The sequence below is a fragment of the Saimiri boliviensis genome, chromosome 7 (assembly GCF_048565385.1).
Source record: "Saimiri boliviensis isolate mSaiBol1 chromosome 7, mSaiBol1.pri, whole genome shotgun sequence".
NCBI lineage: Eukaryota > Metazoa > Chordata > Mammalia > Primates > Cebidae > Saimiri > Saimiri boliviensis.
In genome coordinates this window covers 38,400,754-38,413,481 of record NC_133455.1, presented here as the reverse complement: position 1 = coordinate 38,413,481, position 12,728 = coordinate 38,400,754, and the positions used below count along the sequence as shown (strand labels likewise).

General features: G+C 41.4%; 1 protein-coding gene and 1 pseudogene across 8 annotated transcripts in view; one reads left to right on the top strand and one right to left on the bottom strand.

Annotated features, from left to right (window-relative positions):
* Window positions 1-12,728, bottom strand: part of CEP83 (centrosomal protein 83) — a 171,392-nt gene that overhangs the window by 140,536 nt on the left and 18,128 nt on the right. The gene's annotated exons all lie outside the window — the stretch shown is intronic.
* Window positions 1,835-3,226, top strand: LOC101043443 (arginine/serine-rich coiled-coil protein 2-like; annotated as a pseudogene).

Below are 12,728 nucleotides of genomic sequence, written 5' to 3'. Positions count from 1 at the left end.
AAACCCACAGCCAATGTCATACTGAATGGGCAAAAACTGGAAGCATTCCCTTTGAAAACTAGCACAACACAAGGATGCCTTCCTTCTCTTACCACTCCTATTGAACACAGTATTGGAAATTTTGGCCAGGGCAATCAGGCAAGAAAAAGAAATAAAACGTATTCAATTAGAAAAAGAGGAAGTCAAACTGTCACTAATTGCAGATGACATGATTGTATATTTAGAAGACCCCACTGTTTCAGCCCAAAACCTCCTTAAGCTGATAAGCAACTTCAGCAAAGTCCCGGGATACAAAATCAATGTGCAAAAATCATAAACATTCCTATACCCCAATAACAGACAAACAGAGAGACAAATCATGAGTGAACTCCCATTCACAATTGCTTTAAAGAAAATAAAATACCTAGGAATGTGAAGAACCTCTTCAAGAAGAACTACAAACCACTGCACAAGGAAATAAGAGAGGACATAAACAGATGGAAAAACATTCCATGTTCATGGTTAGGAAGATTCAATATCATGAAAATGGCCATACTGTCCAAAGTAATTTATAGATTCAATGCTATCCCCATCAAGCTACCATTGACTTTCTTCACAGAATTGAAAAAAAAACCACCTTAAATTTCACATGGAACCAAAAGAGAGCCCACATAGCCAAGACAATCCTAAGCAAAAAGAACAAAATTGGAGGCATCACTCTACCTGACTACAAACTATACTACAAGGCTACAGTAATCAAAACGCATGGTACTGGTATCAAAACAGAGATATAGGCCAATGGAACAGAACACAGGCCTCAGAAGTAATGCCACACATCTACAACCATCTGTTCTTTGACAAACCTGATAAAAACAAGCAATGGGAAAAGGATTCCCTCTTTAATAAATGGTGTTGGGAAAACTGGCTAGCCATATGCAGAAAACTGAAACTGGCTCCCTTCCTTTTACCTTACACAAAAATTAACTACAAATGGATTAAAGATTTAAACATAAGACCTAACACTATAAAAACCCTAGAAGAAAATCTAGGCAATACTATTCAGGACACAGGCAGAAGCAAGGACTTCATGACTAAAACACCAAAAGCAATGGCAACAAAAGACAAAATAGACAAATGGAATCTAAATAAACTTAAGAGCTTCTGTACAGTAAAAGAAGCTATCATTAGAGTGAACTGGCAGCCAACGGAATGGGAAAAAATTTTTGTGACCTACCCATCTGAAAGGGCTAATAACCAGAATCTACAAAGAACTTAAACAAATTTACTAGAAAAAAACAATCCCATCAAAAAGTGGGTGAAGGAGATGACCAGACACTTCTCAAAAGAAGACATTTATGCAGCCAACAAACATGAAATAAAGCTCATTATCACCGGTCATTAGAGAAATGCAAATCAAAACCACACTGAGATATCACCTCATGCAAGTTAGAATGGCGATCATTAAAAAAATCAGGAGACAGCAGATGCTGGAGAGGATGTAGAGAAATAGGAACACTTTCACACTGTTGATGGGAGGGTAAATTAGTTCAACCATTGTGGAAGACAGTGTGGCAATCCCTCAAGGATATAGAACCAGAAATATCATTTGACTCAGCAACTGGGTATATACCCAAAGGATTATAATTCATTCTACCATAAAGACACATGCACACGTATATTTATTGCAGCACTGTTTACAATAGCAAAGACTTGGAACCAACCCAAATGCCCATCAATGATAGACTGGATAAAGAAAATGTGGCACCTATACACCATGGAATACTATGCAGCCATAAAAAAGGGTGAGTTCAGCGATTTAGTCTGAGGCAAAGCTTCGGAGCAGTCGGTACTGTTGAAAGCGACAAGTACAGGCGCTGCTCTAGCAGCCGGGACTCTGAACTATGGTGGCTAGTGATACAGAACGAGATGGACTAGCCCCAGAAAAGACATCACCAGATAGAGATAAGACAAAAGACCAGTCAGATGTATCTGTTTCTCCTAGAGCTTTAAAACATCATTATTCAAGATCACGATCAAGGTCAAGAGAAAGAAAACGAAAGTCATATAATGAAGGAAGAAAAGACAGGAGCCGGAGCAGAGGCAAAGAGGCAAGAAGACATGAATCCAAAGATAAATCCTCTAAGAAACACAAGTCTGGGGAACATAATGACAGAGAACATCCTTCTGATAAAGGAAGAAAGCGAATGAATTCATCTGAAAATGGTGAGGACAGGCACAAACGTAAAGAAAGAAAGTTATCAAGAAGCAGAAGTCACTCAAGATCTAGGTCTCGTGAAAGACACCATCGTAGTAGAAGCAGGGAGCAGAAGAAATCTCAATCCAGGAGTAGGGAGTGGAAGAAATCTCGATCCAGAAGCAGAGAAAGGAAGAAATCAAGATCCAGAAGCAGGGAAAGAAAACGGCTGATCAGGTCTCGTTCTTGCTCAAGATCAAGACACAGGCACAGGACTAGAAGCAGGAGTAGGACAAGGAGTAGGAGTGGAGATAGAAAGAAAAGAACTGAAAAGCCGGGAAGATTTAGCAGAAGTTTAAGCCGGACTCCAAGTCCACCTCCCTTCAGAGGCAGAAACACAGCAATGGATGCCCAAGAAGCTTTAGGTAGGAGGTTGGAAAGGGCAAAGAAATTACAAGAACAGCAAGAAAAGAAATGGTTGAAAAACAAAAACAACAAGAAATAGCTGCGGCAGCTGCAGCTACTGGAGGTTCTGTTCTCAATGTTGCTGCCCTCTTGGCATCGGGAACGCAAGTAACACCTCAGATAGGCATGGCAGCTCAGATGGCAGCCCTGCAAGCTAAAGCTTTGGCAGAGACAGGAATCGCTGTACCTAGCTACTATAAACCAGCAGCTGTAAATCCAATGAAATTTGCTGAACAAGAGAAAAAAAGGAAAATGCTTTGGCAGGGCAAGAAAAAAGGGGACAAATCCCAGTCTGCTGAAATATGGGAAAAATTGAATTTTGGAAACAAGGACCAAAATGTGAAATTTAGGAAACTGATGAGTACTTAGAGTGAAGATGAAGCTGGTTGTAGCTCAGTTGATGAAGAAAGTTACAAGACTCTCAAGCAACAGGAATAAGTATTTAAAAATCTAGATGCTCAGTATGAAATGGCAAGATCACAAAACCACACACAAAGAGGAATGGGTTTGGGTTTCACATATTCAATGCGAGGAATGGATGCAGTTTGAAAAAGATCACACCTGTAAAGTTTGGGACTTTATAGACTTCTTTTTTTTTTGTTTGTTTGTTTTGTTTTTTTGTTTTTTTTTTTTTGAGACGGAGTTTCACTCTTGTTACCCAGGCTGGAGTGCAATGGCGCGATCTCGGCTCACCGCAACCTCCGCCTCCTGGGCTCAGGCAATTCTCCTGCCTCAGCCTCCTGAGTAGCTGGGATTACAGGCACGTGCCACCATGCCCAGCTAATGTTTTGTATTTTTAGTAGAGACGGGGTTTCACCATGTTGACCAGGATGGTCTCAATCTCTCGAACTCGTGATCCACCCGCCTCGGCCTCCCAAAGTGCTGGGATTACAAGCTTGAGCCACCACGCCCAGCCGGGACTTTATAGACTTCTTGTTCTGATGTCAGGTCCTTGTTCACCAAACAGCTAGCATTCTAGCTTGCATGGGTGTTGCACTGACTTTAATTTATTGAAAAATCCGCATTTTTGTAAATATCAGATCAGTGATACTGGCGTTAGTGTTGTAATCAGGTTAAACCCACTTCCATTAAACTTGACAGGACTATAGAAGGACAATATTTTTTAGTTCATGAATTCTACTTTTCAAATATAAAAGCTGCAGGTGGGGATGAAATCTCATACATGGATTTTTTTCGTGTCTGCTGTCTTGTGTACTTTTGTACTTAACCTTGTACAATTATTTTCATCTCTTGAAACATGAAAGAAATGTTATGTAGATGTTCTTTAGAAGATCTGGCCATTTGGCTCATAATCCAGCACAGATAAGCTGGGTGGTGATGATAATAAAAATGGTTTTCTCAAAAAAAAAAAAAGGATGAGTTCATGTCCTTTGCAGGGACATGGATGAGGCTAAAAACCATCACTCTCAGCAAACTGACAGAAGAACACAAAAGCAAACACCACATATTCTCACTCATAAGTGGGTGTTGAATAATGAGAACACATGGACACGGAGGGGAACATCACACACTGAGGCTTGTCAGGGAGTGGGGGGTGCTACGGGAGGGATAGCAGGGGGTGGGGGATTGGGGAGGGATAACAATAGGAGATATACCTAATATAGATGATGGGCGGATGAATGTAGCAAACCACCATGGGACGTGTGTACCTATGTAACGAACCTGCATGTTCTGCACATGTACCCATGAACTTAAAGTATAATTTTTTTAAAAGTCAAAAAATAAAAAAATTTTAAACATTATGCCAAAAAAAACAAATTCTCCCTTTGATAAGAATGTAGAGACAAATGTGAAATAGTTTAAATAAAAGTATAAACATTGTAAAAACTTTAATAAAAAAAAGACAAAAATTGACAGACCATTAGCAAGATTACCAAAAGAAGAGACTAGAAACAAAAAGAAAAGACAAAATTGATACACCATTAGCAATATTACCAAGAGAAGAGAGTTTAGCTCAATTAGAAACAAAATAGGAGCTATCAAAAGTTGTACTAAGAAATACAAAAGATCGTGCTTTTGTATAACTACTATGAACACCTTTATGCATACAAACGTAAAAACCTAGACGAGACGGATAAATTCCTGGAAATATACAACCCTCCTAGATTAAACAAGGAAGAAATAGAAACAAACTCTGAACAGGGCAATAAGTAGCAAGATTGAAATAGTAATTTTAGAAAATGCCAACAAATGCCAGGTGCGGTGGCTCGTGCCTGTAATCCTAGCACTTTGGGAAGCCAAGGTGGGTGGATCGCCTGAGGTCAGGAGTTCAAGACCAGCTTGGCCATCATGGTGAAACCCCATCTTAAAAAAAAAAAAAAAAAAAGAAAGAAAGAAAGAAAGAAAGAAAATGCCAACAAAAAGTAAGTCCAGGACCAGATAGATTCACAGCTGAATTCTATCAGACGTTCAAAGAAGAATTGGTAAGAATCCTACTGAACCTATTCCAAAACATAGACAAAGAGGAATCCTGTCTAAATCATTCTATAGCCCCTATTATCCTAATACCAAAACCAGGAAAGGACATAACAAAAAAGGAACACCACACACCAATATCCCTGATGAACACAGATGCAAAAATCCTCAACAAAATACTAGCCAACTGAGTACCACACCATATTAAAAAGAAAATACACAATGATCAAGTGGGTTTCATCCCAGTGATGCAGGGCTGGTTTAACAAATGGAAGTCAATAAATGTCATATACCATATAAACAAAATTAAAAACAAAAACCACATGATCATCTCAACAGATGTAGAAAAAGCATGATAAAATTCAACATCCCTTTATGATTAAAACTGACTGTAACATCAGCATAGAAGGGACATATTTTAAGATAATAAAAGCCATTTATGACAAACCCAGAGCCAACATTACACTCAACATGGAAAAGTTGAAAGCATTCCTGCTGGGAACTAGAACAAGACAAGGATGTCCACTTTCACCAATTCTATTCAACATAGTACTAGAAGTCCTAACCAGAGCAATCAGACAAGAGAAAGAAATCCAAATTGATAAAGAGGAAGTCAAAGAGTTGCTGTTTGCTGATGATATGATCATATATCTAAAAAACCCTAAAGACTCATCCAAAAAGCCCCCAGAACTGGTAAATGAATTCGGCAAAGTTTCAGGACACAAAATCAATGTACGCAAATCAGTAGCTCTGCTGTATACCAACAGCAACCAAGCTGAGAATCAAATCAAGAACTCAACCCCGGCCGGGCTTGGTGGCTCAAGCCTGTAATCCCAGCACTTTAGGAGGCCGAGGCGGGTGGATCACGAGGTCGAGTGATCGAGACCAACCTGGTCAACATGGTGAAACCCCGTCTCTACTAAAAAAATACAAAAAATTAGCTGGGCATGGTGGTGCGTGCCTATAATCCCAGCTACTCAGGAGGCTGAGGCAGGAGAATTGCCTGAACCCAGGAGGCGGAGGTTGCGGTGAGCCGAGATCGCGCCATTGCACTCCAGTCTGGGTAACAAGAGCGAAACTCCGTCTCAAAAAAAAAAAAAAAAAAAAAAAGAACTCAACCCCTTTTACAATAGATGCAAAAAAAAAAAAAAAAAAAGGGAATACTGGGAAGATGGCCGCCTAAGAACAGCTCAGGACTTCAGCTCCCAGTGAAAGTGCAGAGGGTGAGTGGACGCCGCATTTCCAGACGAACTCTTATTGCCCACAGACCAGGAGATACCCAGGCAGAGGGGTCGCCAGCGTCGCAGTCCCAGCCGGTGCGGCTGTTTTGGCCCCCGCGGGGCTGATTCCGCCCGCGCGGCTGCTGTGACCACTCCCTGTTGCTGCGGTTCTCCGTACAAAAGCCACTGGTCTGGGAGCCCTCTTAGCTGGCGAGCAGAGCCCTGAGACGGCAGAGTTGCCCATCCATCTGAAATAGCGAGCCAGGCCAGGAGATTCCTAGGCAAAAAATCCGCCAGGAGCCTGCGCTGCAGTTCGAGCCGACTCCGTGAGTCGCAGCACGGGAGATCCCAGCGCCTTTTCAACAAGCGACCGGAACGCGGGGTCCTTCAACTTAAAAGAAAAGACTCTGAGTCAGGGAGCCAGGTGATCAGGCTCGGTTGGTCCCACCCCTCCACCCCCAACAACAACGAAAACAAAAACAGTAATTGGAAACCCTCTGGGTTGAGCCCTTCAAAACAAGCACAGCTGAACCGGGACAGTCCGGCTCCGTGGGGGAGGGGTTTCCGCCATTACTGAGACTCTCCACCGCTACCGAGGCAGGCTGCCGTTGCCCAGGCAACCCGCCGTTGCCCAGGCAACCTGCCACAACAGAGAGAGTCCCCCATAACAGAGGCGGGGCCACCATTGCCCAGACAGTTCTAACTACGCCCATATAAAAAGGACTGCAGGGAAGAGCTCAGGGCAGCTGGGTGGAGCCCACAGCAGCTCGGCAAAGCCCCTGCGGGCAGACAGAGGCTAGGCATGCTGCTAGCTGGGCGGGTCCGACCTGAAAGAAAAATCAAAAAAGGCAGTAGTGCAAGGGAAACTCATAAAGCTCCAACTCCCTGGGACAGAGACAGACAACAGGTGGATAAACCCACAAAAATGGGTAGAAACCAGCGTAAAAAGGATGAAAACTCCCGAAACCAGAACACCTCTCCTCCTAAAAGTGATCACAACTCCTCACCAGCAAGGGAACCAGACCGGATGGAGAAGGAGGGTGATGAAATGACAGAATCAGACTTCAGAAGGTGGGTAGTAAGAAACTACAATGAGCTAAAAGAACATGTTCTAACCCATCGCAAAGAAAATAGGAACCTTGAAAAAAGATTGGACGAACTGCTGACGAGAATGGACAGCATAGAGAGGAGTATAAGTGAATTGATGGAGCTGAAAAACGCAACACGAGAACTTCGTGAAGCATGCACAAGCTTCAACAGCTGAATTGACCAAGCAGAAGAAAGGATATCAGAGGTCGAAGATGAACTCAATGAAATAAAAAGAGAAGGCAAGAACAGAGAAAAAAGCGCAAAAAGGAATGAACAAAATCTTCAAGAAATGTGGGACTATGTGAAAAGACCTAATCTACGTCTGATAGGTGTACCTGAATGTGATGAAGAGAATGAATCCAAGCTGGAAAATACTCTTCAGGATATTATCCAGGAAAACTTCCCTAACCTAGCAAGGCAGACCAATATTCAAATCCAGGAAATACAGAGAACACCACAGAGATAGTCCTCAAGAAGAGCAACCCCAAGGCACATAATCGTCAGATTCACCAGGGTTGAAATGAAAGAGAAAATGCTAAGGGCAGCCAGAGAGAAAGGTCGGGTTACCCACAAAGGGAAGCCCATTAGACTCACAGCAGATCTCTCAGCAGAAACCCTACAAGCCAGAAGAGACTGGAGGCCAATATTCAACATCCTTAAAGAAAAGAACTTTCAACCCAGAATCTCCTATCCAGCCAAACTAAGCTTCATAAGTGAAGGAAAAATAAAATCCTTTGTGAACAAGCAAGCACTCAGAGATTTCATCACCACCAAACCTGCTCTACAAGAACTCCTGAAAGAGGCTCTACACATATAAAGGAACAACCAGTACCAGCCACTCCAAAAACACACCAAATGGTAAAAAAGCATCAACACAATCAAGAATCTGCATCAACTAACCAACAAAACAGCCAGGTAGCATCAAAATGACAGCATCAAATTCACACATAACAATACTATCCCTAAATGTCAATGGACTAAATGCCCCAATCAAAAGACACAGACTGGCAAATTGGATAAAAAGCCAAACCCATCAGTGTGCTGTATCCAGGAAACCCATCTTACATGCAAGGATACACAAAGGCTCAAAATAAAGGGATGGAGGAAGATCTACCAAGCAAATGGACAGCAAAAAAAGGCAGGAGTTGCAATTCTCATCTCTGATAAAATAGACTTTAAAGCAACAAAGATCAAAAGAGACAAAGAAGGACATTACATAATGGTAAAAGGATCACTGCAACAAGAAGAGCTAACGATCCTAAATATATACGCACCCAATACAGGAGCACCCAGATACATAAGGCAAGTTCTTAATGACTTACAAAGAGACTTAGACTCCGACACAATAATAGTGGGAGACTTTAACACCCCATTGTCAATATTAGACAGATCAACCAGACAGAAAATCAACAAGGATATCCAGGACCTGAATACAGACCTGGAACAAGCAAACCTAATAGACATTTACAGAACTCTCCACCCCAAATCCACAGAATATACATTCATCTCAGCACCACATCACACCTACTCTAAAATTGACCACATAATTGGCAATAAATCACTCCTCAGCAAATGCAAAAGAACAGAAATCATAACAAACAGTCTCTCAGACCACAGTGCAATCGAGTTAGAACTCAGAATGCAGAAACTAACTCAGAACCGCACAGCTTCATGGAAACTGAACAACTTGCTCTTGAATGTTGACTGGATAAACAATGAAATGAAGGCAGAAATAAAGATGTTCTTCGAAACCAATGAGAACGAAGACACAACATACCAGAATCACTGGGACTCATTTAAAGCAGTCTCTAAAGGAAAATATATAGCAATGAGTGCCCACATGAGAAGAAAGGAGAGATCTAAAATTGACACCCTATCATCAAAATTGAAAGAGCTAGAGGAGCAAGATCAAAAAACTCAAAACCTAGCAGAAGACAGGAAATAACTAAGATCAGAGCAGAACTGAAGGAAATAGAGACACAAAAAACTCTTCAAAAAATCAATAAATCCAGGAGCTGGTTTTTTGAAAAGATCAACAAAATAGACAGACCACTAGCCAGATTAACAAAAAAGAAAAGAGAGAATAACCAAATTGATGCAATAAAAAACGATAAAGGTGATATCACCACAGATTCCACAGAAATCCAAGCCATCATCAGAGATTATTACAAACAACTCTATGCACATAAACTAGTAAACCTGGAAGAAATGGATAAATTCCTGGACACCTGCAACCTCCCAAGCCTAAACCTGGAAGAAGCCGAAACCTTGAATAGACCAATAACATGGTCTGAAGTCGAGGCAGCAATAAAGAGCCTACCACCCAAAAAAAGCCCAGGTCCAGATGGGTTCACAGCTGAATTCTACCAGACATACAAGGAGGAGCTGATACCATTCCTTCTGAAACTATTCCAGACAATCCAAAAAGAGGGAATCCTTCCCAAATCATTTTACGAGACAAACATCATCCTGATACCAAAACCCGGCAGAGACTCAACAAGAAAAGAAAATTTCAGGCCAATATCCATGATGAACATAGATGCAAAAATCTTCAATAAAATACTGGCAAACCGACTGCAACAGCATATCAAAAAGCTCATCCACCATGATCAAGTAGGATTCATCCCGGGGATGCAAGGCTGGTTCAACATACGCAAGTCCATAAACGTAATTCACCATATAAACAGAACCAAAGACAAAAACCACACGATTATCTCGATTGATGCAGAGAAGGCTTTTGACAAAATTCAACAACCCTTTATGCTAAAAACCCTCAATAAACTAGGTATTGACGGAACGTATCTCAAAACAATAAAAGCTATCTACGACAAACCAACAGCCAATATCATACTGAATGGGCAAAAACTGGAAGCATTCCCTTTGAAATCTGGCACTAGACAAGGATGCCCTCTCTCACCACTCCTATTCAATATAGTACTGGAAGTTCTAGCCAGAGCAATCAGGCAAGAAAAAGAAATAAAGGGTATCCAAATTGGAAAGGAGGAAATCAAATTGTCTCTATTTGCAGATGACATGATTGTATATCTGGAAGACCCCATCATCTCAGCCCAAAATCTCCTGAAACTGATAAACAACTTCAGCAAAGTCTCAGGATACAAAATCAACGTGCAAAAATCACAAGCATTCCTATACACCAGTAATAGACTTCAAGAGAGCCAAATCAAGAACGAACTGCCATTCACAATTGCTACAAAGAGAATAAAGTACCTAGGAATACAACTAACAAGGAACGTAAAGGACCTCTTCAAGGAGAACTACAAGCCATTGCTCAACGAAATAAGAGAGGATACAAACAGATGGAGAAACATTCCATGTTCATGGTTAGGAAGAATCAACATCGTGAAAATGGCCATACTGCCCAAAGTAATTTACAGATTCAACGCTATTCCCATCAAGCTACCAATGATCTTCTTCACAGAACTGGAAAAAACCACCTTAAACTTCATATGGAACCAAAAGAGAGCCCGCATAGCCAAGTCAATTCTAAGCAAAAAGAACAAAGCGGGAGGCATCACACTACCGGACTTCAAACTATACTACAAGGCTACAGTAATCAAAACAGCATGGTACTGGTACCAAAACAGAGATATAGACCAATGGAATAGAACAGAGGCCTCAGAGGAAATACAACATACCCACAACCATCTGATCTTCGACAAACCTGACAAAAACAAGCAATGGGGAAAGGACTCCCTGTTTAATAAATGGTGTTGGGAAAACTGGCTAGCCATGTGCAGAAAGCAGAAACAGGACCCCTTCCTGACACCTTACACCAAAATCAACTCCAGATGGATTAAAGACTTAAACATCAGACCTAATACCATAAAAACCTTAGAAGAAAATCTAGGCAAAACCATTCAGGACATAGGTGTAGGCAAGGACTTCATGACCAAAACGCCAAAAGCAATGGCAACAAAAGCCAAAATAGACAAATGGGACCTAATCAAACTCCACAGCTTCTGCACGGCAAAAGAAACAGTCAGTAGAGTGAATCGGCAACCAACAGAATGGGAAAAAATTTTTGCAGTCTACCCATCTGACAAGGGGCTGATATCCAGAATTTACAAAGAACTAAAGCAGATCTGCAAGAAAAAAACAAACAAGCCCATTCAAAAATGGGTGAAGGATATGAACAGATACTTTACAAAAGAAGACATACAGGAGGCCAACACACATGAAAAAATGCTCATCATCACTGGTCATCAGAGAAATGCAAATCAAAACCACATTGAGATACCATCTCACACCAGTTAGAATGGCGATCATTAAAAAATCGGGGAACAACAGATGCTGGAGAGGATGTGGAGAAATAGGAACACTTTTACACTGTTGGTGGGAATGTAAATTAATTCAACCATTGTGGAAGACAGTGTGGCGATTCCTCAAGGACCTAAAAATAGAAATCCCATTTGACCCAGCAATCCCATTACTGGGTATATATCCAAAGGATTATAAATCATTCTACTACAAGGACACGTGCACACGAATGTTCATTGCAGCACTGTTTACAATAGCAAAGACCTGGAACCAACCCAAATGCCCAACGATGATAGACTGGATAGGGAAAATGTGGTACATATACACCATGGAATATTATGCAGCCATCAAAAACAATGAGTTCACGTCCTTTATAGGGACATGGATGAACCTGGAAACCATCATTCTCAGCAAACTGACACAAGAGCAGAAAATCAAACACCGTATATTCTCGCTCATAGGCGGGTGTTGAACAATGAGAACACATGGACACAGGGAGAGGAGCACTACACACTGGGGTCCGTTGGGGGGAAATGGGGGAGGGGCGGGGGGTGGGGAGGTGGGAAGAGATAGCATGGGGAGAAATGACAGATACAGGTGAGGGGACGGAAGGCAGCAAAGCACACTGCCATGTGTGTACCTATGCAACAATCTTGCATGTTCATCACATGTACCCCAAAACCTAAAATGCAATAAAAAAAAAAAAATTCTTATGAATATACCTAACCAAGGAGGTGAAAAGACCTCTCCAAGGAAAACTACAAAACAATGCTGAAAGAAATCATAGACAACACAAACAAATGGAACTATATCCCATGTGCATGGATGGGTAGAATCAATGTTGTGAAAATGACCATATTGCCGAAGCAATCTACAAATTCAATGCAATTCTCGTCAAAATACCACCATCATTCAACTAGACAATACAATCATATGGAACCAAAAAAGGACATGCAAAGCAAGACTAAGAACAAACCTGGAGGTATCACATTACCCGACTTCAAACTATACTACCAAGGCTATAGTTACCCAAACAGCATGGTACTCATATAAAAACACGCACACAG